Source organism: Phycodurus eques, chromosome 2 (genome assembly GCF_024500275.1).
Source record: "Phycodurus eques isolate BA_2022a chromosome 2, UOR_Pequ_1.1, whole genome shotgun sequence".
Taxonomy (NCBI): domain Eukaryota; kingdom Metazoa; phylum Chordata; class Actinopteri; order Syngnathiformes; family Syngnathidae; genus Phycodurus; species Phycodurus eques.
The window spans coordinates 30,197,186-30,203,678 of NC_084526.1; positions in this window are offsets into that span (position 1 = coordinate 30,197,186).

Consider the following 6,493-nt stretch of genomic DNA (forward strand, 5'->3'; position numbering starts at 1 on the left):
TATTATTCTTCAAAAGTTTTAATTTTAAAACACAATACTATATTTTTCAGTTCCAAATACTGTACCTGTGACTTAAAATTGTGCGCCTTTATCTACAATCACTGTAATCTGTTATGATTTTCACATATACATGTAGATGATAAACTGAAGCAAATTGCATGATTTTCATGAAATCTGAGGTTATTTCCGATGCTTTGTAAAAGGATAGTTGATTAAATATAAAGAGTTTCCTAATTCACTTGTATTGCATTGCATTAAAACAAAATGGGAAAACCACCAAATTATTGCTATTTACAATAAAGTAATTATGCTCTGATTTTTTTTACAATGACTTGACATCAAATTAGGGAGTATGCGGCCCTGAACTATAATGAGGTTGACACCCCTTGTTCTGGATTGTCATATGTGCGATAGTGAGTGTTTCTGTCGACTGTATACAGTTTATGCGCTGCCATTACCTGGCAATGGGTTCAGGATGTACCCCGCTTCTTGCACAAAGTCAGCTGGGATAGGCTCCTGCTCACACTAACCCTAATCAAGACAAGCACTGATGAAAATGGATGGACAGATAATTAGTAGATTGATGCACGCTGATCCCTACAGTACCCATAGTTCTTTAAAGAGTCCCATGCCATCAAAATCCAATTTTTTCCACCGAGAACTTCGATCATAAACATCGGTTAAAAAGAGACTGTGACCTGATTTAAGTTTGACATCTTTGAGGTTTGTCGATAATATGCAATAGCCGAGGAAAGTTCAAAAGGATGCAAAATGTGCCGATCAGTTTCAGGTGTCGTTGTGACTTAGTTACGCTACTCATTATTCGAGCACTCGCCCACTTGTTCACACCCACTCAACTCAGGAAAATGGCTGAAAGACAACACAGATGTGTCTTAAGAAAAGCTAAAAAAATTACTTTACATCACCTGCCAACCTCAAAGGAGTTGTGGAATAAATTGCTTCAATTTATTTGGGGAGAAATTCACAAGGACTTCGGAACCAAAATTGTGCTCTTTACAGCACATTTCATGGAGGATAACTCGGAGTACAGCAAAACCTGGCGAGGTGTGCCATTAAGCAGGTTACCCACCTCTCTGCCAGCCGGTAGTAGTTTTATGTACACAAGGAAATCATATTCTAAAAGTAATATTTCACTACACCACATCACCAGTCCATTTGGACAATTTAGTACAGTACCATTTAGAGTCTTCAGTTAACCTATTCTGCATATTTTTGGAATGTAAACCCAGAAATGGGATAAATAGGTGTGCCCAAGATAAATTACTGTACTTCAAAGTACTGCACAATATAAAGTATTTCCATACACAATGCAAGCAAAGCTGGTGTGGATTGTGTGTGAGTGACACATTTGAAGAACTTGTTCCACCGTTAGGAACCAGTCTATGCGTTTCTTTAAACCTTTATTTGTTTAAAGTTTGAAAATAATTTTACCAGTAAGAAATAACGAATGGTTTCATGGGGGGGGGGGGAAATACAGGTAATGTTCCAAATCAGCTTGTCAAAGTTTGGAAGGGAGCCCCCCCTCAGGTAAACATATAATGGCCGTACTCTACCCACCTCTCTGCCAGCCGGTAGTACTTTTATGTACACAAGGAAATCGTATTCTAAAAGTAATATTTAACTACATCACATCATCAGAACATTTGGTCAGTACACTATCTATCTATCTATCTATCTATCTATCTATCTATCTATCTATCTATCTATCTATCTATCTATCTATCTATCTATCTATCTATGTATCTATCTATCTATCTATCTATCTATCTATCTATCCATCCATCCATCCATCCATCCATTAGGGCTGCACGATATATTATTTGAGCATCATCATCGCGATGTATGTATGTGCGCGTGTTAAATATATTTTAGAAGTTATCATTTATTTGCTTAGCTTGCATTAGTATTATGGATGATTTTGAGAAAGGAAGATGTCTCGCCTTCAAGAAGATGACTCAGCAGGAATCATCCGATGGAAGGGCACCTTGACCAAGGACGTGGTCGGGGACGTGGCAGGTGTTGGTCCCATGTTTTCACCTTGAAACCCTACCCTTAGTGCGTTGTGTCTTGTAGCTTAGTACGTTATGTCTTGTAAACTCAGAAACCTCCCTATTTCAAATAAATACAGGAGCGACAGGAGAGATTGTTTAGAGCGTGTTGAGAGGCTGTAATCTGAACAATCTCCCATACGCCCTCCTCATGAGAAAAAGAAACCAGCGTCTTCATTCCTTTTGTGCATTTTTGTAGGTGTTGGGTGAGCTAAATCCAACAGCGCGTAATAGATACATTGCAGGGTTTGCTGCGATGTTGGTGACCTGCAATATACAATGAATCAACTGTAATATTAAAACTGACCAGCAGAGGGACCTGTTTGGACATGCTAATAAGATTAGCACCTATGTTAAGTTAAATTATAACTTTCAAAGCTGCCAAATGTTACGGAACGTCGGTATTTTGTTACGGAAATAACTGAACGCTGCCTCATTATGGCCATAACAACGATTGTTCCGGATATTGGAGGGGAAAAAATCCAACATCTGACATTACCGGTCAGTACGGTGTCCAGCCACCGTGACGTAAATTTCATAAATGAATTTGATGAAATAAACACAAGGCGAAAGTACTCTTTGCGTCCAGTGTTAAGGCATTGCATGTCACTAATCAACGCCTCCATGGCAGCGAATAAACTACACTTCTTAAAATGCTTCTTTCACGTATTGTTTACGTTATTACGACGGGAGACTTAGGAGTGGGTAGGAAAAGAAGGAAAAGCATAATGCTACTTGCTAAGCTATCGTGTCATGAAGTCGCAAACCACCGAAATAAGTGATTGGGTTATACAGCACACTTGTCACATAGAGTAGGTCTGGCTGGAACCGCATTATAGCAAAGAGTAAGCAAGTTTGAACAGCAAGGCAACTCATACGCATTTGGAGATATAAATGTAAAATTTAAAAAATAGTAATAATATCCATCCATCCATCCTTTTCTGTACTGCTTATCCTCACTAGGGCCGCGGCCGTTCTGGAGGCTATCCCAGCCATCTTTGGGCGAGAGGCGGGGTACACCCTGAACTGGTTGCCAGCCAATCGCAGGGCACATATAAACAAACGACCATTCGCACTCATATTCACACCGACGGGCAATTTAGAGTCTTCAATTAACCTACCACGCATATTTTTTGGGATGTGGGAGGAAACCGGAGTGCCCAGAGAAAACCCGCGCAGGCACGGGGAGAACGTCCAAACTCCACACAGGCGGGGCCGGGATTTGAACCCCAGTCCTCAGAACTGTGAGGGAGATGTGCTGACCAGTCGGCTGTGGTTTATTATTACAAATCATTATTCGTGTCAGAATGTTTTAGTTAAAACACTGTACAGTCATACGGTGAAAATATGGGATTTAATATGGGTGGATAAAACATTGTGTTAATAAAGGGAAATGGGAATGCAAAGTTTTCAAAGTAATTTCACCATCGTTCCTGTCATATTGTGTTGTGTGTTTTTGTTTTAATCATTTTTTTTAAGAAAGAAAGAAAAAAAAACATCATACAAGCACCACATTTTACCATATTTTTGAGATTGTAGGGTGAAAGCTGCAGCTGGGTACTAGTGTGGCAACACATTCCAAAAAAGCTGCGACAGGGTCATGTTTACCACTGTGTTACATCACCTTTTCTTTTAACAACATTCAATAAACGATTGGGAAATGAGGACACTACTTGTTGAAGCTTTGTAGGTGGAATTCTTTCCCATTCTTGCTTGATGTACAGGTTCAGCTGTTCAACAGTCTGGGGTCTCCGTTGTCGTATTTTACGCTTCATAATGCGCCACACATTTTAAATGGGAGACAGGTTTGGACTGCAGGCAGGCCAGTCTAGTGCCCACACTCTTTTAATACGAAGCCACGCTGTTGTAAGACGTGCAGAATGTGGTTTGGCATTGTCTTGCTGAAATAAGCAGGGGCGTCCATGAAAAAGACGTTGCTTGGATGGCAGCATATGTTTCTCCAAAACCTGGATGTTCCCATCACCATTAATGGTGCATTCACAGATGTGTAAGTTACCCATGCCATTGCCACTAACATAGCCCCATACCATCACAAATGCTGGCTTTTGAACTTTGCGTCCATAATAGTCCGGATGGTTCTTTTCCTCTTTGGCCCGGAGGACACGACGTCCACAATTTCCAAAAACAATTTGAAATGTGGATTCGTGGGACCACAGAACACTTTTCCATTTTTCATCTGTCCATCTTAGATGAGCTCGGGCCCAGAGAAGCCGACGGCATTTCTGGGTGTTGTTGATAAATGGCTTTTGGTTTGCATAGTAGACTTTCAAGTTGCACTTACGGATCTAGCGCCAAACTGTATTAACTGACATTGGTTTTCTGAAGTGTTCCTGAGCCCATATGGTGATATCCTTTACACACTGATATCGGTTTTTGATGTAGTGCCGCCTGAGGGATCGAAGGTCACGGGCATTCAATGTTGGTTTTCGGCCTTGCCGCTTACATGCAGTGATTTCTCCAGATTCTCTGAACCTTTTGATGATATTATGGACCGTAGATGATGAAATCCGTAAATTCCTTGCAATTGTAAATTGAGGAACACCGTCCTTAAACTGTTCGAATATTTTCTCACGCACTTGTTCACAAAGAGATGAACCTCACCCCATCTTTGCTTATGAATGACTGAGCAATTCAGGGAAGCTTCTTTTATACCAAATCATAGCACCCACCTGTTCCCAATTAGCCTGTTCACCGATGGGATGTTCCAAACAGGTGTTTGATGAGCATTCCTCAACTTTCTCAGTCTTTTTTGCCACCTGTCCCAGCTTTTTTGGAACGTGTTGCAGCCATAAAATTCTTCAGTTAATGATAATTTGCTCAAAACAATAAAGTTGATCAGTTTGAACATTAAATATCTTGTCTTTGTCATGTATTCAATTAAATATAGTTTGAACATGATTTGCAAATCATTGTATTCTGTTTTTATTTATGTTTTAACACCGTCCCAACTTCATTGGAATTGGGGTTGTAGTTTGCGTATAAAACGACCTTTCCCAACACTGAACCTGTATTATTTCACATCGCCATATATATTGCAGGTTTTTTTTAAATCGCGTCATTTTTTTCCAATATCGTTTACCCCTACTATGTAGCTATCACTAACCTGCCTCATGACAGGTTGGCAAAGCTGTTTTTCATATTCAAATTAGGGAAAACTGGGATCCAATCAGAGCGAAGCTTATTTACAGTGGATTTACAGCTTTCTGACGGGCAGGACACAGCAGGTCAGGCTGGGGGAGGCCACCTCATCCACACGCAGCATCAGCACTGGGGCGCCCCAAGGTTGTGTCCTCTCTCCGCTGCTCTTCTCTCTCTACACGAACAACTGCACCTCAGCGAACCCGACTGTCAAACTCCTGAAGTTTGGATGGATGGATGGATGGATAGATAGATAGATACTTTATTCATCCTGTGAGGACAATTTACCCGACTGATAATGTGTTGCCACAATAGTAATCATTGCAGTCGCCAAGGTGTAGCCTAAATCTGCCACAGATTACATTAACTGTTCATGCTATACAGTAGCATTGTCCAAATGTACTGATGATGTGATGTAGTTAAATATTACTTTTAGAATACGATTTCCTTGTGTACATAAAAGTACTACCGGCTGGCAGAGAGGTGGGTAGAGTACGGCCATTATATGTTTACCTGAGGGGAGGCTCCCTTCCAAACTTTGACAAGCTGATTTGGAACATTACCTGTATTTTTTCCCCCCCCCCATGAAACCAGTCGTTATTTCTTACTGGTAAAATTATTTTCAAACTTTAAACAAATAAAGGTTTAAAGAAACTCATAGACTGGTTCCTAACGGTGGAACAAGTTCTTCAAATGTGTCACTCACACACAACCCACACCAGCTTTGCTTGCATTGTGTATGGAAATACTTTATATTGTGCAGTACTTTGAAGTACAGTAATTTATCTTGGGCACACCTATTTATCCCATTTCTGGATTTACATTCCAAAAATATGCAGAATAGGTTAACTGAAGACTCTAAATTGTCCATAGGTGTGAATGTGAGCTAGAATGGTTGTCTGTCTATTTGTGCCCTGCAATGGGCTAGCGACCAATTCAGGGTGTACCCTGCCTCTTGCCCAAAGTCAGCTGGGACAGGCTCTGGCGCACACACGGTAAAAAGAATGGATGGATAGTTGTTGTTGTTGTTGTTTTTCTTTGCATTTTATGATTAATGATGCAGGCAGCTGTATCAGAAGTTAACATTTACAACACAAGGAAATGAATGGAAAAATATATTTTATATATATATTAAATCTGTATAAACAGTGGACACAAGGTTTGATGTTTCTTCAGCTGGAAATAGATCACCTGCAACAAAAATAAACATTTTAAAGATTTGATTCACATAAATTTATATTTTTTTCTATACACTTTGGGACTAG